This window comes from Dryobates pubescens, chromosome Z (genome assembly GCF_014839835.1).
Source record: "Dryobates pubescens isolate bDryPub1 chromosome Z, bDryPub1.pri, whole genome shotgun sequence".
Lineage (NCBI taxonomy): Eukaryota > Metazoa > Chordata > Aves > Piciformes > Picidae > Dryobates > Dryobates pubescens.
The window spans coordinates 9,771,785-9,793,675 of record NC_071657.1 but is presented as its reverse complement, the minus strand read 5'-3'; the positions used below and the strand labels follow the sequence as shown (position 1 = coordinate 9,793,675).

The 21,891-nt window shown below is 45.9% G+C and overlaps 1 protein-coding gene across 1 annotated transcript in view; it reads right to left on the bottom strand.

The window, feature by feature from the left end:
* Positions 1-15,743, bottom strand: part of ELAVL2 (ELAV like RNA binding protein 2) — a 92,480-nt gene extending 76,737 nt beyond the window's left edge. The window contains exon 1 of the mRNA XM_054178137.1: positions 15,629-15,743. The gene's annotated coding sequence lies outside the window, so the exon portion shown is untranslated. The remainder of the gene's footprint in view (positions 1-15,628) is intronic.
* Between the last annotated feature and the right edge of the window lie 6,148 nt (positions 15,744-21,891).

The following is a 21,891-nucleotide window of genomic DNA, read 5'->3' as shown; positions in this document are numbered from 1 at the left end:
AGAATCTTCTGATCCTCTTGATCTGCCAAAAAAAACCACTAAAATCACACAATGGTCTCACCATGACAGCAGACAATTGTCTCAATACCCTCAGAGCCATGGATCTGAAACAGTTGAGATTCAAAAGATGCCAGACCTGACCTCCTTCTACTCCTAGTTGTTCTCCTCCCTGCACCTTCTCCATGTATGTGGAGAGCTCAGGAGACCCTGTCAGTGAAGCAATAAAAGCATCAGGAACCTCACCACCTTGTCTACCTGCTGTCAGCAAATGAGCCATCCCATTCAGCAGCAATCCTACTCTTCTTTTTTTATTCTTCTGATGCTACAACATTGGTACATACTTATCTTGCTGCCCCTGATATCTTCCGTCAATTGCAATTGAGCTCCAGCTTCCCTGACACCATCCCCTTTATTCATTGCCAGTGCTTCTTTATGTTCTCACTTCCAGCTCCAGTACACCCCTTGGTTTTTCAGGTTTTTTTTTTTTTTGCACTTCAGCTCAGTCATGAGTTTCTTGTACAGCCAAGCCTGATACAGTTATTCATTTTTCCAAGTGCTAGAAAAGCACCACTTAGCTGTTCTTCCAGACAGAGTGTTCTTCCCTCTCTTTCCCAAGAGGATCAGTATACCCCCATCACTGGGCGACAATCACATGAGCAGTCCCACTACATCTCAGTTCCTCCTGCATTCCCAAAGACCTCTGCCTATCACTTCTTGTCACCAGGGCTACACACACCTGTGTACAGGCAGCACTTGAAGTGGGCTTTCTTCTGGCCTGCTTTATCCTTTGCTGAGGATGCTCACATTTCGCCCATATTTGGAGTCCCAACTTCCATTCTCCTAATACCACACAGACGTACCACCCACCATATCTTATGTAAAGCTCTTTTCCTCAGGTTGGCAAATGCTTTGGCAAAGATACTCTTGCCTAAGTCAGCTGTCTCACATCCTTCACCAAGTCCTCATTCCTTTAAAGTGGGCCACAGTACCATAAGAGGCAAAATACTGTACGTAACACTAGCCACATAGCCATTAACTATCAGTGTTCACTTCCACCAAAACTTTTACTGACCTCCTCTAGAGCTCACATATCCTTTGCTTGTACTCCCAGAACTCTATGGTTCACTTCATTCTCTTCAGTCTTCCCTCAGCCGGCATTTTTGCCCACAGGAATAAGCAACTGCCCAGTGGCTGGACAAGCCTCACCAAGGGCCTTAGAGCATCATGAATCACAGATCTGGCAGCAACCATCCTCCTACTCCTTAAAGCAGACGTCCCTGCACCTCACTAAAGTCAATCTCAGACCACTACCATCAACCTCTACTTTTACACAGGTGTGGCTATTAAGGTTCTGACACAGTAGATTAAGATCATCATTTGTTTACTATGCATGATGAAAAAACAGGACATGGGATGACAACAGGGACTATCAGTTTGTCACTGGCTAAAAAGCAAAGACAAATGAACAGGCAAGTATTAATGCTCACCCACTTGTTAAGGGGGACTGATCTACAAATTTAAGTTGCAATTATTATGCATCCTAGTACTCTACCTTACTCTTACTGCTCAAAAGAAAGAACAAAGACCTATCAGAGTCTGTCTCTTCTGGGGAAGGATGGTTGTGTATCTTTAAACATGGCAGTGAACATAAGACATTAAATAACAATTGCTTACAGACAGGTGGTAGGACTAACATCAACAGCTGACTTCTTTGTTAACAAGAGAATAATGGAGCAAGTAATTCGCCAAGGAACTACTCCTTACCTTAAAAACTAAGAAAACATTCAACTTCTGACTAGCTCTCCTGAAGGACAGGATTTGTGACTCTCAGGAACACCCATTCCACAAACTTAATCAAATGCAATATGAATTAAGACAAAAATCTGTTGTCATGTACTAATACAGAAATGCATCTAGCACTTACCCTGCCTGAGGAGCTGTAATATTTACACCCAGCAACCATCCCTTTCTGCAAGCTCAGTTTGGAAGTACAGAAGAAAATGCAAAGCCTTTTGCTAATAACACCCTAGATGCACATTCCTGGGCCACTTTACAGCCTGGTTATTCCCTCTTAACTAGGTTAAGAGTTTGGAGAAAACACAGCTCACAGGCACATGAACCTCTGTGCAGATACACCTAAATTCAGAAGCCTTTTAGCGCACAGCACAGCCACCTTCACCATCAGGTACATGTTCTGCCTAGCCAACTGTATGTCCAGCCACCAATATAGTTTTTCAGAGGTTCATTGACACAGACAAAGCTACTGACCAGGGACCTGTGTGGTGGGCTAGCCAGACATCCAGCCAGCCTCCATCAGGACAGGGGCAGGAAACAGGATGAGAAAGCTCATGGGTGAAGACAAGCTAAACATTTGTCAATTAGCATCACAGGTAAAATGGATTCAACTTGAGGAAAGCTTAGTGCACTGCAAATTAAAATGGGAGAAACAGAAACAAAATAAAAGCACCTTTCCCCTTCATCACTACTCCCCATCTTCCCTGGCTCAATTTTAGTCCTTTCATTCCCACCTTTTCTCCCTCCTCCCCATTCCCCCCCCACTTCAGTGGGGCAAACAGGATGAATATTTACAGACACACTTTTTCCCCAGATCCAGTGTGAGCATTCCATAGTCAGCAGTTCCTTCAAGAAGCATCCACCCACTGTGGCACACAGTCCACCACAAACTGCCATGCATGCATCTGTTCCAGCACAGTCCTCTCCATGGACTCCAGGGAAAGGCCTGCTCCACCATCGCCTCCTCCTCAGGCTGCAGGGCCATGTCCGTCCCAGGCAAGCAGCGCATCTTTTGCTTCCCTCCTCCAGCCTCAGTGCTCACAGGGCTGTTTCCTCACATTTTTTCCCCATCTGTGTGCTACTTTGTCTTTTCTGAGGTAGACTTTTCAGAGGCACCAGAGTCCCCTGATGGGCTTGCCTGAGTCCCACAGCAGTGAGGCAATTACCGATCCGGCTGGAACCAGCTGTGACTGATACAGGCAGGCCTGTACCTCCTCTGAGAGCTCGCCCTGCCTCAAAACCCCGCCCTGGCTACCCAAGGCAGCAAGCTGCCATTACAGAAGGAAACTTAGGCAGCCAGCTCACATCCGAGCACAGGATTAGATGAATATTACTGAACTAGGAAGTTCCTAGGTGGACAAAGAGGAGGGAGCCCTGCTCAAAGTCTGACTTCCAGTATCTTTGGTTGCTGATTTCCTGGAGAAATCCACAGAATTCAAGAGAATCATAGCCATTCTTCCTAAGTGAGAGATTTCAGACAGAGGTCCCATTTCTCATCCAGCTTACAGAACTACACAAATAGTAAAAGAAGTATTTTCCTGGGGTGAAGCACTCCATCTGGGTGTCTAACTACTATATGAAGTCCTTCACTGAGATACAGCAGTAGAACCTTCTGAACAAAGCTCATTCTTCCTGTGTTCCTTGGGCTCCAAGCTTCAAACTTCTGAGAGAGTGAAATCGGTCATTTTGCTTTCATTCCCCCAGGGAAGTGAGATCTGTCACCCTTGCAGGGCATCTTCTGCTGCGTGCCTCCTTAAGCCCAGACAATCTGAATGAGTTTCCTCTGAATGACTGCCACTTTTTACTGCTACAGCAGGTCCAGGGTCCTATGCGCACCACCACTCCTGCAAGCTACTGGCTTCATGAAACAATCCCTACAGGAGCCAACACCACGTGGTTAAAACCAAGACAAGCTACTTCACCCCTCAAGCTTCAGAAGAAAACATGTAAGGGACTTGTTTTGCTGGAATAGGGTGTAGAATGGGGGGGGGACACACACCCACACCACACTTTTAGAAATCCCTGGAGAATAAGCAAGGAAGCAGCCTGCTTCATGAACAACCTACACAGGGAGCTGAGCATCATGGTTCCCTCTACTATGGGAGTAGTAGAGAATAGTCTCAACTATTTCCACAGTAGAAACTCCTCTGCTATGGGAGTAGTCTCTTCTAGCTTTGTGCTACACACAAGGCACACATTTCTGAGAAACAGCTACCACCACCAAGAAAGGATGAGGCTCTCAAGGTCGCTTTGTACAGAGGAGCCATCTGTGCAAAACACATTCATAGATTAGTCTGGGTTAGATGAGACCTCAAAGATATCCTAGTTCAAACTCCCTTGCCATCAGCAGGGACACCTTCCACTGGACCAGACTGCTTAAGGTCTCATTCAATCTGGCCCTCAACACCTGCAGGGAAGAGCAACCTATTCCAGTGTCTCACCACCCTTACTGTAAATAATTTCTACTATCTATTGAAATCTATCCTACTCAAACTTCAATCCATTCCCTCTTGTCCTACAACACTTTTCTTGACTCAGTAGCTAAAAGCCTGATCCAACACTCTTTAGTTCTGGAAAGCATGGAAAATTACTCTCCATGCTAGGAGATACAGTCCCAAACTTTTGACCTACAAAAGCAGCTACCATCTAGGATTGCAAGAAAATCTTAAATGGTTGCCCATCCATCTTCGAATCAATGTGGGCAGAAACTGTATTGAGTAGAGCAACAAATAGCATAAGCCTTCAAGCAAACTTTTTATTTAATATGTTTAACATGAGAGCATGACAATGCCATTGAAGTTTTAATGCAGAAGCTGTCACTGACTGTAGAATAGAGTCAAACTCATCTTCCTCAGGTCAGGAAAGAACTGACATGTACCAGAAGGGCCCAGATCTAGAAGCTAAAGACTCATGAGCCATACCAACTGTCTGCTGAGTTTCCGAATCGTTACATGGAGTCAGGCACACCTTAAAAGATGTAAAGGTGATCAGTCTTGTGGAACAAGTTTCCAGATTTAGGTCACAGACACTGTTCAAACTATTAATCTTGTATTCTAAAATGAAAGGCATTTTCATTTGTTTGCTACATCCACAGTATTTCAAGTATTTTTACATCTCAAGAACTTGATGCTCCTATTCCTATTCAATCCTGTTATACAACTTTGTTATTTTCTACTAAGGATTAAACAATCCTCCAGTCCATACACATTACACATGACCAACACCTACCTAACCACATTCAAGTGTCCAAAACTGCCTATGTATTAGATTGTCTACATCATGCTGTTCCCAAGTGCACCATTTCATATCCATTTACACAGGCCAATGAAGTGTCTTGCATACATGTACTGCATTTGATGGGAATTTACTCAGTTACCTTAATTTGGACAAAACACAATTAAAATCATATGCCCAGAGCTCTTCCTAATAGTCTTAATAGCCAGGTTTTTCAGATGTACATGAAAACAGCACAGCCTTCTTAGGTAAATTGATTTATCTGTTTGTGATCTATTTTTAAATGGGCAACTCATCCCAGTTTAACAAAGAGGACAGTTTGCAACTTGATGGTCATTAAGTTTTCTGTACTAGAACATTTAAGCAAGTACTATCAACCAGCACTACAATGAAATCCCTGACCTTGGGCACTCTGACAGCAACTACCAAGATTATATGAGACTGATATGTAGAACATTTAAGTTAACTGTGCAGTGTAAGATTTAAGTCAGAAAAGGAAACTTATCACAGAAACTATCAATTTCTGCTCTTATGCATCACTATGAAACCTGATGTATTTGATCATTCTATGCAATTCACACCAAAGATGGGCAACTTGACACCATTTCTGCGCTAACAATGACATCCCTTCTTTCAAAACATCTGAACAGGTTCCAAAATAAATTACCCTTACTCCACCTGGTTACACATATGCTGTATTTGTAAAGATCAAAAAAGGGCACATCTGTAATAGACATTTAACACAGCAGAAGCACAGAGTATCTGCTCCTTCTTTAACGGCTACTTTGGAAAGATAAGATTAAGTCTAAAAGTGAATACTGCCATCTGTATTTCTCCTTTTACCCAAACTGGACAGTCAAGTTCCCCTCACAAACACTCTACCATGGAATGGTTTGGACACAGCTTTGAAATACCTAGTTCTAAAGCCCCTGTCATCAGCAGGGACATCTTCCACTAAAGTAGGTCACCATCTTATACACAGACTTGTGAAAGAAAACTCCTATAAAAAAAATAACACCAAAACATAACACCACCACACAACCCTACAGCCCAGCCCAGTTATTTCAGCAGAGAAGAGATCCCTGACCATCAGACATATATCCCATTTAAAAAAAAAAAAAACAACAAAGGGGCCCTAGTCTCCATCAGAATGGCTAGTTTTATATACTTATCTGCACTGGTTCAGAGGAATTTTACTACAAGAACCACTCTCCCTATAAAAACAGCCCCTAAAGACAAGCATAACTCCCTTCAATTTTCTTCCAGTTTGCTCAAGTGCAACAGAGAGGAAAAAAAATCAGCTACTCAGTTGGTTAATGAGGCTGTAATTCTCATCTTGCCTACCAACATCTCAACCATGGATGCAGTCCAAGACAAGTGCTATTGCTATGCCAAGTTTCACAGTTTAGCTATCTGAATGCAAAAGCAGCTTCTAAAGTCTTCCTCACTTTATGCAATGCACTTTGTCAGCAATTTTCCAGTTCCCTTCAGAATGGATGCTCTGGCCAGATTAGCAATAGCAGTTTTAGGTCAGGAACTCAATTTTGCCTTATAGCTCAAGATGTAAGCACATCAAAATGAAAAAGTGAAACTCATTAATAAACCAATTTCTTCACTACTACATGCATGCAGTACATGCATAGTTTTCTAAAAGAAGCATATGGTGTTTTAGAGTTACAACTTTAGTTGTCCTCCTTTTGGAAACAGAAAGCAGCTTCTAATTTATATTTGGGTAGAAAAGAACTACAGCAGGAAGTCTGGCGACATTTCTAAGCATGCTACTACAGATAAAAGTAATATCCTTAATTATAAGGATAGCAGATAGTAGGATTTTAAGATCTCAGTGATTTAAAAGACCTACAGCATATCTAGCTTTGTAGGTGGTTCAAGACCATAGGTTAACAGCAGACATAGAAAAAGTAAATAAATCACAAGATCTTGCTCTGCCTTTCAACTGGGTTGATGCATATGAACTTTAATGCTAATAGACAAATAAAACAAAGTCACAGCATTAAGTTCTGTGGCATTTCTGGAGGACAAAATATGGATGACACTACAAACACAAAACACAAACATCATGAAGGCTGCTAGCATTTCTGCTATGTATTGCCCATTTCAGTGCAGTGGCTATGCATACATATGCTCAAAACAAATTCAGAAGTCCAAATACCCCCTTAAGAGTCTTTCCTATGCTATGACAGCCACAATACCTACTTCCCTCCTGCACCCAGGATCAGAGATCAGAGCTCGAAGGAACCACCTCCTCACATGTACTTCTCACAGGGTCTTCCAGAAAATGTTGCTGGGACCTTGACTGTTTGTGCAGATAAACAAGTGCACTTGTACCCCACTGACCCTATGAGCAATCCAATGTTATCTGACCATTCAGCACACGCTTCTCCAAACATCCAAGCACAGCGCATAAAGAAGAGGACTGTAACTTCAAGAATGCATTCATAGATACTCTGAAAATATGGAAGCTAATTGCTGACAAGTGGAAAAATGCTCCACTTTGGTACTTAAACTAAAAATCATGTCAGAAGCATTTACAGAGCAAAGTGCCAAGCTCAGAAGGCCAAGTATAAACACTAGGCAAAAAACCACCCTTTTTTTGACTGGTGTTTAGAATATCAGAAATATATTTATTCTGATGTCCACTGAAGCAAGCCTCAAACAGGGAGCTTAACTTCATTTCTTGAAGGCACTTTATAGTTCTGTTATTAACGAAAGGCATAACAAATCTTTTGCTGATTTTTACCTACGTTAAGGTATACTAGCAGCACTCTTCCCGTGCCATTACACAGAAACAAAACCCTGCAGCTTCCTGCACACAAAGGTCAACTGTCCAAATATCAGTATACAGCAAGATACAGCTTTAGATTCAGGACACACTATGAAAAGCCGCAAGGATGATGGCTCCAAGTACCCCTTCTGACCATAGCTCTACCTTTCTAAGATACTCTAAGAATGGTATTGAAAAGCAGTAGAGTAAGAAGCAAGGACGATACTTGTAGAGAAGGTGAATTCGTATTTTTTGCTTTCCATAGCTGAATCTCATTCTCCCAAACTTTGTAAGTTAAAGTGGCTAAGGAATTTGTCCACAAATATTTCATTTCCTGGAAATTATGTTTCTCTATTCCGTAAAACAAACCCTAGTAATTTCATTTGTCAGTAAGTACAGAACATCAGTTCCCCAGCAATTATGCAATGGCAATTTCATTCCACAAAAATATATCAAGCGTATTCAGTTAAATCTGAGTAAATGAGTGGTTAAACTCACCTTGAGAATCCTGAAAGCAAATGCAGCCAGCACATGCCTACAGAAATGCTGTTCAATATATCAGTCAGTATTCCAGTACATCTTGAACAGCCTTTATTATCAGTGCTGACTTTTTAACAAAGCATTTAAATGTTTTACTTTTCCCCCTATTCCACCAGTACTCAAGTATTTTAAGTATTCACACACACTTTACATTGCTGTCTAGCCATCTAGTAACTGCCCAGGGTAATTTTTCCTAAGTCTGCTTCATATTCAGATGAAGACTAGAGAAAGCATCTGGAGTCCTTAAGACCATTTCAGTGTTTTCAGCAGTTCAGTACTTTCTAGCTTCCAAGTTATGTAGTCAAGCACTGCACATTTACTGACTTTTTGCTAAACAGCTAATGAAGACACCAATTCCTGCAATGCCTTACAGCCTCACCTAGTCTAAACATGTTTGTGTACTTTCTGATCACCATCTGCAGCATTTGAGTCACCAGCAATGTCAGGACTGTATGAGAGATCAGAGAATAAATATCACAAGTATTTCATGAAATGAAACTTAGGACTGCCTAGAATCGTTCCCATTATGGTCCTAGGCTGGTGGACTCAGTCATGAAGCACTGCTAAGACATTTAAACATATTACACTCATTCCAACATCCTATTACTAGGTAACAACAGCTTTTTCCAAACCCACACTGTAACTGGGTTTACTATCATTATCAAACAAATGAAAATTTGTGTTTCTTAAGTACTGGCATAACACAAAAACCAATGGCTTGAACAGAATATAAAAAAAGGGGGGAAAAAGTGTGACACTAGTTTGAGCTTTATCTGGAAAGCTTCACCTTGTTCCAAATTTGTATGCAAGACCTTCCCATTACAATTTTTACCATTCTATAATTTCTACTCCTAAAACTCCAGGTATTTTGCCAGCAAAGTCAGATTTAGACTGTGAGCTATTTTAAAAATTTCATGTAGGTTTAGAGTTGAATTTCTGAGAAAGCATACTTTACTTTTCTTAAGCTTTGTCCTAAGTGAAATAGTTACAATCAGCTTAAGTTACAGGGGAAAAAACACCACACTAACCCAACACACTCCCAACAAAAAACACTGAGCTGTACTTTCTGCAAAGATGCAGGCTAAGAAATCTATGCAAAACAGCAAGAACTTCCAAATACAGGGAATACCAACAATGAGCCGTTTTCAAACCACAGCTTCTGTCAAATTTAGCATGATATTCAGTTGCTCAGTGGCAAAATATCAGATGCTAAGAGTCCCTACAAATCAACAGCAATGCATACTGGGCAAAAGCAACTTGCTCAACGTTGGCAGCTTCTCCCATCTTCAGCTGGAGTCAATCAAGGAGGCCGCCTCTGTGTCAGCTTAGCCACACAAAACTCAGGATGACCTTTCAAATTTCATAAAGAAAGATTAGGCAGAAAAACATCCCACTCTAGCTCACTGGTTGTAGTAGCCGAAAACTATGAATTCTAACTGTTACACGAGCTTCTCCAGAACTAATCCTTTCGAGTAAGTCAAATTAGGTAGATTTACACAGGCAACAGATCAAAACAACATGAAGTAGCTTCCTTCAGAATTAGAACTACAGATGTCAAAACCCAAACACCATCAGCTAATCCTGTTGGACAGCATTGTGATTTTTCAGTTGATTTAGGGGCTGCCAGTAGAAGAAAGCTCTGCACAAAGGCAATGGCTCTCTCACTGTTTCAGCACAGCTGGTAACCTTCACTGCTGTCTGTAGATACTAGCATCTATGACAAGTATTACAGCAAAAGTCCCAATGCCTTTACAGCAAGACTGAAACATACATTCATCACACTTTATTCATTAGCTAACAGTTGGTTTTATTGTTATGAAGCATATAAATGGCCACAAATACAATCAAAAGCCATTGTAAGACACTACGAGTTTTACCTATGAAAACAGTATTTCAGCACTGCTGTTCCTAAGGAGCTTGCACTTGCATTCTTGTACTATTTTTACCTGCAAAATCCACCTCTGCAATGGCACTGTCTTATTTTAAGAAGTACAGGAAAGCTGAAGTATTCCTCAGACTTTTAGAACACTAGATCATGTGTCATCTGTTTCCTACTTAGTCCCCACAGAAAGCAAGCTTAGTTTTGTCACTCTAAAAAAAAAAAAAAAAAAAAAAAACAGAAAGAGAAATGTAGCTTGGCATTAAAGAGGCTTTAATAGAATTTAACTTGAGGCTTCACTGCAGTTTGAATATTGTCATCCAGAAACCTGGGAAGTAATCCGAAAAATCTTTTGGGGTCTGTTGTCCTTTTTTTTTTTTTTTCCGGTGGTGGCTTGATTTTGATTTTTGTGGGGCTTCAAGCAGACACTCCAGATCTAGCAGCTGTTTAGAACAATTCCAACTCATTACACCTGGATCACCCAGCTCACTCTCAGGCGTTCAGTTTTCAAAGAGGCACTACAACTGCAACAAAGAGCACACTAAACAAAAAAAAGGATCTACCCGTCTCGCTGAAGAGCAGCATTTAAAACAAGTGCAGGAAGAATGCGAATTGATGTTTCCATTAACATGAAAAAGTTGCAGTAAATTCACATGCTTATACAATTAAGCAAATAATAGGAAGAGATTTATGCAAATATTAACATACCGAAGAGGCATCTGCCTCAAAGGCTATAGCAACTAAAAATCCCTACAGCATAGAGAAAGGATCAACCACTCCACCAGAATAAAAAAACATACAAAATTAAGCCAACTACTGCTGAGCAGATATAACAGTTCAGGTAAAGGTGTAAGATATTTGAAAGGGGCATTAAAGATGTGCTCTGTCAGCTTTTAGTAAGCACAACAGAGTTCCTTATCGCTGTCAAGGTCATGTGTGTTTGTCTGTAGTTACACATGCTCCGTATCACAGAAAAAGCTTCCAATACCTACACCTCTAAAAAACACCCCATTTTATAAAAGCATTTAGAATTACTCATTTTGTATTTGAAAACAAAATAATTTAAGCATACTTCAAAACGGAATCAAAGCCCACTCTTAAAACTGAAAACTACCACCCTCAATGTAACATTTCCAAAAGGCCAGGGAAAACAGGAAAATGTAATTTCAGGATTTAGAATCCATAGGATTAAAAGGAAAAATGCAAATCTGAAACTCATAACTAATACCCTGGTGTCCGTTTCCTCAAGACAGCAGGTTCACACTGTAATTTTCTGAACTCCCTCACTTTAAAATTAAAACTAAATCAAGGCAGGAAAAAATAAAACGGGGGGGGGGGGGGGGCAAATGGCATGGAATTTTTTAGAACACGCACAAAAAGAAAACCACACACACAAAAAATGTAACAGGAACCTCTTACCTTCCAAGAAAATATACACACGTTATGCAATACTAAACTCACAGGGTATTTCTACTTGATAAAGTACCACTTTTAAGACCACCAGACACTGAGCTTCTACATAGCTACTAAATCATACTACCAAAATCATGTCTAAACTCCAAGAACACACCGCCAAATTCAGTCTTACAGAGGACAGCAATCAGCTACAGTAAGACTAGTTCATTTCTTTGTTAGGTATTATTTTGCAGTTTGTTGGTGGCGGTTTTCTTTGTTTATTTTAAATAAAGCCCTAATTTATTATTCTAGCACATTGCACCTGTATTTAAATAGGTACATCGGCGATTATGGAGGTGGCAAGGACACTGAGCTGTGTCGCTCGCTGCCCGCAGTAGCCATCTCCTCGTCAGGGCTATGCAGATGAAACAAAAGCCACCTGGCTTCCTGCGCACACATGCCAGTACCACTGCACGGCAGACTCCAAAGACAGAACACGCACGTGGCCTAGGTCAAGCCCCCTGCACACACAAGTGTTCTGGCTGAGGCACACCTCAGCCTGCCCCTGGGCGGCCAAGCCAAGTCGGCGCCGCGACCCCCTCACCTTCTGCACAAGGCAACCCCCTAAATAAAACATTCGCTATGACAAAGGTGCAGAACACGCAACTGCACCCCTAGCCGCTGCCCCTCACTCCTCTGGACTCCCTTCCCCAACGCGGCGAGGCACAGCCCCAGCAGGGCCAGTTTGTGCCGCGAGACCCTTCTCCACTGTTCTCAGCCGCCGGGACCGGGTGTTAGACCCAGGATTACCACAGCTTCCTCCCTCAGAGCGAGTGTCACCACCGGCCACGGAGCCCCGACAGCCTCCACCTGCGCGCACCGCTCTCTCCGCCAACAGCTTCCCGCACACCGTGCGGCGCTGCCCCACCCGCCGCTCCACTCCTGCACAGCTGTGGGGGGAGCGGCGAGAAGCCGCAACCCCCCTTGCAACTGCAATACTCTTTTGCTGCGAGCCACATCTCTTGCGTCCAACTGCGTGCCCCGGGGCTCGGGGAAAAGAGGCACCTCCGGCGCCAGAAAAGGCGGCGCGGGCGGAAGACGACAGATGCACCATTGTAGACATTAAGAAATCCGGTTACGGCAAGGTCAGACCCGAACAAGAGAGGTGCAGCTTGCGGGGAGAATGGGAGCTGCGCTCAAGTGGTAGGGCACTGCTCAATAAATACGGGGGGAGGCAAAGTCATTCAAAGGGATGCTGCAGACGAAACTATAGTTTTGTTGAACAATGTTTTGTCTGAAGAGCAGGTGCCAAAATTGCCCAATTCGCACCACATGGGAAACGGGGCAACAGAGACCTAAACGGCAAGTCAAAAGGCGCGTAAGCTCGCCCACCTGGATAAAGTGGGAAGAGTTAAGAGCCGTTCCGAGAACAAACAAACAAAACCTACCAGTTAGCAACACGACGCCTTTGTTGATGAAATGCCGCTAACACCTTGAAAGTTTGCAACTGGGAGTGTAATAGGCCCACAGCGGTCACCTACCAGAGGGTGAAGGTCTCCGCACACGTCAGGCTCTCCCCCTTTTCCAGGGGCGGCCTAGTCAGATACCAGTGACCCCCAACTCAGCCGATCCTCCTCCCGCCGTACTCCCCACGTGCGCTGCTGACCCGCTCTGGATCCGCTTCTCCTCCACGCGTGCCTCGAGGTGTCCCACTGCACCTTCGCTGGGACAGCACCGACGGCTCTACTCAAGTACCTGCGTTCCTTCCCGCCCCTCCACCTGCCCTCTTTTGTGAAACCTCAGGATGGGCGCTGCCCCTGGAAATGGGGTGGCCGTCGAGAGTTCCCACGGCCCGTGGCTGCTGCCCAGCAAAAGAAGAGAGGAATTTATAGAAAAAAAATAAAAATTAAAAAAAAAAAAAGGAGCTGCTGCCTTGAGGGACCTGATCGGCTTCAGTGGTGACGATACCGCCAGTACCGCTCCAACTCAGCGACCGCTGCTCTCCTACATGCAGCGGGTAACGCGCGCTGCCGGGCTAATAAGGACCAATCCCTCCCCACCCCACCCCCGACCGTCCTCGAGGCCGCTGCCCGAGTGACGCCGCCGGTGGCCACTCAAAGAACCCCGCGCCCGCGGGCCGCGCCTCCGGTGCCGGCGGGCACCCCCGCGGCGGCCGCCCCGTTCCTTATTGCGGCTGTAAAGCCGGCCTGGCTTCCCCCCGCCGCTGAGCACCTGCGCGCGGCGGGTAAGCAGAGGCAGGACAGCACGGCAGCGGGCTGCACTGAGCAGGATGGAGCGGGAGCGGGCGCTCCCCTTTCGTCCCGGCGGGGTCACGGACAGAGCCAGGGCAACGTTCTCTCGTCTGCTTGGCGTTCGTCCTGCCACTTCTCCCTACAAAGCCGTAAGCCCCGAACTCGTGCGCTGCCTCCTACCCGAAAGCAGCCTGGCAGATCTCACAAACCTCTGATCCTCCCGTCCCACGGGGCGTGGCGGGACAGGTCCCCTGCGGACAGCCGGGCTGGCTAGAAGCACTGCGGATGACACGAGCTGCTGCGACAGCACCGTACCACCGTCTCCCCGCGGCGACCGACAGCGCAAAGACTCCCTGCGCCCCCCGGGAAAGCGTGGCTACGGAGAGCCGTGGCAGCGCTCCCAGGCTCCGCTACTGCAGGCCGGCTTTTGGTCGTCCCGCGGGCATTCCAGGGAGTGCCTGACTGGTGTCACCGAACGAGGGGGCGTCCCGTCTCCGGGGAATCGCCCAGCTTAGTCTGTCCTTCACTCTCTCGGCGCTGCAAAGCGTAAACCCTTCTCAACACTACCATCACCGATCGCACTCTAGAAACGAGTTGAGGGAAGATGTCGAACTACCAGTCCGCCCCGGTCGTAGAGCTTTTACAGTAATTATTTTGATATGTGAAATAGGTGAGTACGGAGCAACGTGCTGAGCATAAATTAAGCAACAATGGCAAGGCTCGGGGCCGGTCCATGCTGGGAGCACACGCTGCAGCGCCAGCGTTTACCATCGCCCCCTCCTCCTCCTGCCTGGACCCTCCCACCGCCGCGGGGACGAAGGGCGAGGGGACAGGAGATGCGCCCGAGGATGGGACGCCCCGTCTGTCCTTCTGCCCACAGTCCGGCTCGATTCACCGCACCGGCTGCAGACTTCCCCCCAAAGCACACAGTTGACCGCCCCCCACGCCCCCGCCGGACCGGTAGGACCACGGACAGAGATCTGGGCTGCTGCCAACGCCGCCGCGCAACCAACGCACCGCCTACAGCGCCCGCGCACCGCCGCGCAACACCCCGAACAAAGAGACACCCCCCCCCCCTCCCGCGGCGGGTTAATCATCTCCACGAAAAGACACGGTGTGCGTCCTATGTGTGCCCCCCACGACGGTAATCAACTTCTCCCAGGGAGAGCTCACCAGCCCTCCTCCGCACCCCAACACTGCCGGCCGGCAGCGTATTTTGCGCGGTGACACGCAGCTGTCTCCCAACCCTTTTGTGGCTTTTGGGAAGCCACAAAACGTCGCGCGGATAATGCAATTAGGCGCGGGGGGGGGGCTGTCTTATCCCGGCTCAGCTGCAAATACAGGTTTATCTCCTCAAAGCGATCCGCCTCCTGTTTCCGCCAGCCCGGTGCGGGTCCGTCCCTTCGGACGCTTCCCGCAACGGGGACTCAACTGGAGCCGGACGGGCGCGGCAGTGTTGGGAACTTTGCAAGAGCGAGAGGGACGCGCACATCTTCGCGGGCGGGCGCAGAGATGCCCCCGGTCCCCGTTGCCTACCTCGCCACGCTGCAAACACCCACCCACCCCACCCCTCCGCAAGCCAGCTCCGCGGGGGTGAGCGAGCCGCCCTATTCAGCACCGCCGGCACGAACGGAGTTAAAAGCGATGCGGGCAGACATAACTAAGGTTAATTCTTCACTGAACAACCCTAAGGCGTCCGCCTAGACCCCCTTGCACACGCACAACCACGGGAAGAACCGAGCCACAACTTACCTTCCGCTCCTCGGCTTAAAAAAAAAAGTAACGGTGCAGTTCTCCCAATAAAGAGGAGCAAGAGGCAGACGGACAGTTCTTTCAAGACAACACACAAGAGATAAAATTGGGGACAAGTGCTAAAAGGAAAGAAAAAAAAAACCCTCACAAAACAATCCTCTCCCCCCCCCTCCCCCAACAGTCCAACACCTAGGGGAAAAAAAAAAGGAAAATTAAAAAATAAAAAAAGGAGAACTCAAAGAGAGTGACAGGACGACCCTCCTTCCGCAACCCCGGCGAAAAAAAAAAAAAAAAAAAAAAAAGGAAAAAAAAAAAAGAAAAAAGGAAGGGAGGGAGAAATAAAGGAACAAAGAGCAGAGGCTGGAAGGGCCGATTTTAAAGACGGTCTCTCTCTCCCTCCCTGTCCGCCTGCCGGTCCCTTCCTAGCGCCGAGCCGCCGGAGTCAGCTGCTGCATCGCGGAGGACGCGCGGGGCCGCTGCTAGGGGTGTGGGGGGAGGGTTGGGGGGAAGGACGCCGTGCGGTACGGTGCGGTGCCGTTGCCCGTGCGGTGCTGTGCGGTGCCGCGCCGTGCCGTGCCTTGCAGGGAGGCGGACCGCTCGGCAGATTTATAGCAGCCCCGCCGCCCTGCTCCCTGCCTGCCGCCGCCGCCGCGCCGCGCCGGGGTGCGTGCGTCTGCGTGCCGTGCCCGGCGGCGCGCCCGTGGGGGTGCGCGCGGGGGGCGTGTGTCCACGGGCGGCAGCGCCACCCCCACCCCTACCCCTTCACCCCCTACCTCCCCCCCGCCTTCCTCCTCCCGCCAGCCCCGCGGCCACTCCGCGCCTACCCCGGCGCCACGCGCAGCAGCGTCTCCGCAACCACAGCGCAACGCAAACTGCTGGCGGAGCCACTGCACGTCCTTATTGGTCCCGCTGCCTACCCTCGCCCCGCCCCTGGCAAGGCCGTTGTCGCGCATTGGCCGAGCGCGCCGCCACTCCGGCGAGGCCCCATGGCGCCTGGGTGCCAGGCTGCGTTGCGGCGCGCTGGGCTGCCTGTGAGGGTGGACCTGGTCGGGGTCCGACGAGCGGGTACAGTCCGCAGCCAGTACGGCGTTCCTTCGGTGCGGCGGACTCCGCGCCTCCCTTTTCGGGAGTGGTGGTGACGCGAGCATTGAAGCACGGCTCCGGCAGCGCGGGCAGCTGCGTGGGGGAAGCCGCGGCTCTGCTCAGGCGGCCACGTGGGAATGGGGCGGTGCATCAAGGCGCGACCCGAGGCGGCTGCGTTCGGCGGACGGCTCCCATTCGGGGAGGACTGTCAGGAGAGCAGCCCTTATATTGCTTCTTTTGCCCTCGCCATCCGCTTCTGGTCTCAGGTGTGTGGGCACCGCCCATGTGGAGTTGGTATCGCTTCCCAGTAACCGCTCGTGTCATTTGCACGTCCGAGAAAGGACATGTCAGTGAGGGATGGGTCTTGCCGCGGACATTCCATAGGGAAGGGAAGGAAAAGAGGGAAGGTAGGAAGGAAAAGAGTGGAGGCAGGCAAGCATGGAATGAAGGAAAAAGAAGGAAGAAAGGAAGGGGAGGGAGGGACGCAGGAAAGAAGAGCAAGGGAGGGAAGATGGAGGAAAGTATGAGGGAGAAGGGTGAAAGGGAGGGAGAGAGGTCAGGAAGAAAGGTAAGAGTGAGGGGAAGAGAGGAAGGAAGGAGGAAAATAGGAGTTCTTACTCATTGTGTGATTGATTCCTAGGCCTTGCACAGGTTAAAAATATTTGCAGAGAAAAAGATGGTGTTTGAAAGAAAAAAAAATCTGCAAGTAGTCAGAAGCATGCTTTTTATTCCTTATACTGCTTGACCTTCATTGCACTGGATTCTAAGTTCTTTCTAGATTCCGAAGTACTTCCTAGACATGCTTTTCTGACGTGCAACACACAAGTGTATATAATGTGTTCAATAGCAAAGCACTTGCACCTTGAATAAAGGAAATGCTTATTCAGAATATTCTGGTATTTGCATGGAGCAAAGCACAAATATATAAGAGGCAGGAAATTTCAAATAGAGACATAGTGTTCCTTGAGAGTGTCCTTGAGTGTTTATAAATGATTAATACAATGAAAGAGAAAATATGCTTGTTTGTGTCATCTGTTTCTTACAATACCCCTGTCCTACCACTGTGACAATAACTAAGTGTTCTACAGGGCCTGATTTTACATTTTATGTAATTAGTTATATGCTGAATGCATCTGATATTTTTATAGAGCACACAGTCTTTAGATTATTATTTATAATCTATCACTAAGCTTTTGAATCAGCAGCACTCTGAAAAAAAAAAAAGAAAAAAAAAAAAGGAGTAACTCCCTGGTGGAACAAATGCCAAGGTAGCAGCTCTACATACTGAATAAAGAACAGGGTGGCTACTTCCTCAAAGCTGCCTGTACAAGAGTCCTACATGAAGTGATGTCTATTAGCACAGTTTGTAGAATTGCATGTGTGAATTGTGCTTTCAGCACTGTCTGTAAGTATTCAAGAAGGTCCTCTGAGTTTACACTTGTTCAGCTTATATCTGATACTCACTCTTGTCTAATTATGGCACCTTACCCTTTCATGCAGCGAAACTGCTTTTGAAACTCTCCTAATAACAAACTTACTCAGGTTCTTTATGCTGTGAATGTGTACATCAAACAGTTTTATATACATTTTAAAACAAAAAGTGATTATTCTAGGCTGAATTTTGAAGCATGGGTTAGAGCACAGATGGAGTAGAAAACATCTGCAAAACCTGTGCACTGTGATGTTGTCTTTAGAATTGCTAAGTTTAGTTGCTGGTTACTTTCTCACCTCATCCAGTTTCTGTTGAATGTGTTTAAGTGTTGCTTAACAGAATGTCAGACAGGTATGAAAAGAGAAAAAATAACTAAGCTTTCTGAAATTCCTAAGCATTGGCACCACCTCTAAAGAAAAATAAATAAATCATGTGAATACAAACCTGTTCTTGGAACTAAAGAGAACTGACTCAAAGGGGAAGACAAAATGTATAACACTAGAAACCAGAAATGTATGCATCCAAACTTTCAGGAAATTGAAGTATTCTGCCTCCAGCAACTTTCTTGTCAGGTCCCACTTTCATCTGCCCTTTTCAATCCCCTCTCTCACCCTCAACCTGCTCCCCTCAGAAAGGAACAATCCTCCAGTTGTAATTAAAGACCAATCTTTAGCAACAAAAGCCAAACTATGCATTTTCTTTTGAGGATTAATATATCTAGCAATGTACTCAATGTCTGTCATGTTTGTCAATATAAGAAGCAAAAATGAAATTAGGCAGAAAATAGCTGTTAAATTGTCTTGTCATTGGTTCTTCTCCGGTGCATTTTCATAGGCCCTTGACATTGGCAACAGTAACAGAAGGGAAGCTAAATGCTCCCCTCTCCCAGGAAAAACATTTTTCCATGAAGTTCCCCTTCATTTAGGTAGTATGTCTGGAAGGGAGTCTTTATGATTAGCAGTAGCTGGCTGTCTGGACATAGCCTTAAGGTAAAACGTGTTTGGCTTACCAAACAGTATTTGGACATGGGAAAGCTATGGCAGGAAGGAAAGGAATTGCTGCTGAACCACTCCAACAGGGACTTGGAGGGGGAAGAAAGAAAGAAAGAGGGGGGGGGGGGGGGGGGCGGTGGTTTAAAGAAGATTGCAAATAAGCACAGCTGGTCTTCTCTGCACTCTGCCGGCAGGGCGGTGCCGATCCACCGCCTCAGCACCACGGACAGCGGCGCGGCCCGACGGCGCGGCCCGGCCCGGCCCAGCCCCGCGGCTCCGGGCAGCGGCGGGGGCTCGGCCTCGGGGGCGGCCTCTCGCTGGCACTGCACAGACCAACAGAATCGCGAAAAAACGGAATTTGGTCCTTTCCCTCCTTCCCTTCCTCCCCACACTCCAGGAAAAAAAAAAACCTGCTAAGGTACGTGATGCGGGTTCAGCTCTCGAAGGCACGTCAGGCAAACCGTCGGTGCCTAAGAGTGTCCCATCTGTGAAACCGCAAGCTCTAAAGGGTACGTGTGTGTGTTACGGCACCCCAGGGGACTCCATGGGTCATTCTTGCAGTGCAGGCTTACGTCTGTTCCACTCACTTTGACAAATAAACGGTAATAAACATGCGGCTGTTACTTTCTCTGTTTTATTACAAAGAAAAAAAAAGTTAACATTTGAAAAGAGAAATGTTTCCCTTTTTTCCCAGTTGAGGCTCTAAAGGTATTGTAAAACTCAGTTCCACACAAGGTAACCAGAACTGCTCAGATTTTCTACAGGCAACTGCAGAACCTTTATCCAGATAAATAGAATGCCTGAGAGAAGCTGTCTGTTTATTGAAATTACTGTATTTTTGCTTGTTTCCTGCTGTGACCAGGCAAAGGCAGACTTCTGCTGCACCACTGCTTAGGTAGCTTCTTTTATTTGGGATTTGTATTTCCAGTGGTGTGTAATGCACATTTAATTGTAAAATAATAAGATTGTGTCACCTGCCACTCAATTGTTGCCATCGACCTCTTTTGTGCTTGGATCAAACGCTTGCACAACAGAGAAAGTGACAGCATCAGGGCACAGTGACAAAGCTGTAGTTTGCACCGAGAGATGACTGAGGCCCAGAGAGACACTGCAGCTACAGAAACAGCTGTCTTATCAGCACATTGCAGAGATGGAGATGGCTCAAGAGGTCCTCAACAGATAATGACTTGAATAGGTTTGCAATACGCCAAACTTCACGCTTGATAAGACCAGCCCAGTGTAGAGAGCAGCAGAGATCCAGCTCTATTCTATTTTATCTGTGCTGTAAATTAAGAAATTGAAATTCAGGTGGCACAGCCAGCATGTTGCTGATAATCCAGGAAAGTAAACTGTCATTAGGATATTTTCAGTAAAGGGAAATAGATTTATTTTATTTGTTGCTGCTTTAATGAAACCACCTTAGCATCCCCATCCCAAATCACTGTCCCAGCAATACCTGAAGCAGGGTGGAGGTTCCTTGTCTGTTTCACTGTTGTGATACTTGAGTCTCAGAGCAAACTGCCCATTTAGCTGTCAAATTCTTTACAGAGGGAAAAACACTTAGACTTTGAAACTACAGCAGCTTATTTTCAATTCCCCATTTCCTCTGCAGGAGAAGGAACTGCACTGTGATTTTTAATAAACAATAATCAAGCTTACATTAAAGCACACAAGCTCAATTCTGTAGCAGACAATAGAAGCATGTGTTTGTGAGCACAGATAAACAAAAATTAATTGCTGATGTGAAAAAGACCCATAATGCACTTTAGAATTATTCACTTGACAAAACATAAGCCAGGGTACATACTAAGACATTTTATAGGAGCAGAAACCCCCGTTTCAAACTGTGTTTTTCAACTCACTAATTGCATCAGATTAGAATACCTTAGCTCCTCCTTTTTTTCCAGACTAAGTGCTTAAGTTCACACTGAGTATGGTTTATCTTTGATCTGGGGGTTGTTGTCTAGGGTTGTTTGTGTGTTTTTTTGTTTGGTTGGTTGATTGGTTTTGTGTTTATTTAAGAAAGCTTTGTGGGAAACACAATTAAATAGAATGCAGATGGAACATATACATTATTTTGTAAAGAAAGGTTGGCTACATTCACTTAACTCCTCGTGATTGATTCCTGAAGAGCCAGAGTAATTGTATGTGCTCCTAAGCCATTATGTTACCTAATTTTGGCCATTAAAGCTAACTTTCCGTCTTCTTTAGATAATAATTTAAGACAAGGTTAACTTTACTGCTTAACAAAAGACAAGTTGCTAGGTACTTAGGCCAAGAGGAACTCGAAACCTGAACAGAAACAGAAAGGCTTACTACTCAAACTTTTTAAATGGAGGGCAGAGAGGTGAGACCAGTTCTATTGTCTTGATAATCTAACCACAAATATTTGTCATTAGTCTGGCAGTTAAACATATATGACAGCAAGGAAGAAGCAGAGTTATAAGGATCTAGAAGATACTCATCATCATTAATTTCTTTCATGTTTTAACACTGCACGCTTTCTTAGAGTCAAGAGGAAAGGGGTGGGGTAGAAAGGGAGGTGTCTTTGGCACATGCACGCTGTTGAAAACACTTCTTAACTTGTCCCTGAAACGTGGGGAATGCTGTGCCAGAGAATAACACAACATGGTGACTGGAAGAAAGCAGAAGGCAGATGTGGATAATGTGAAACTTGTTCAGAGACTTAGTGGATTGTGTGGTTTTATCACATACAAATTAATGCCAAGTGGCTATTCTAAAAGCTGAAAAACACT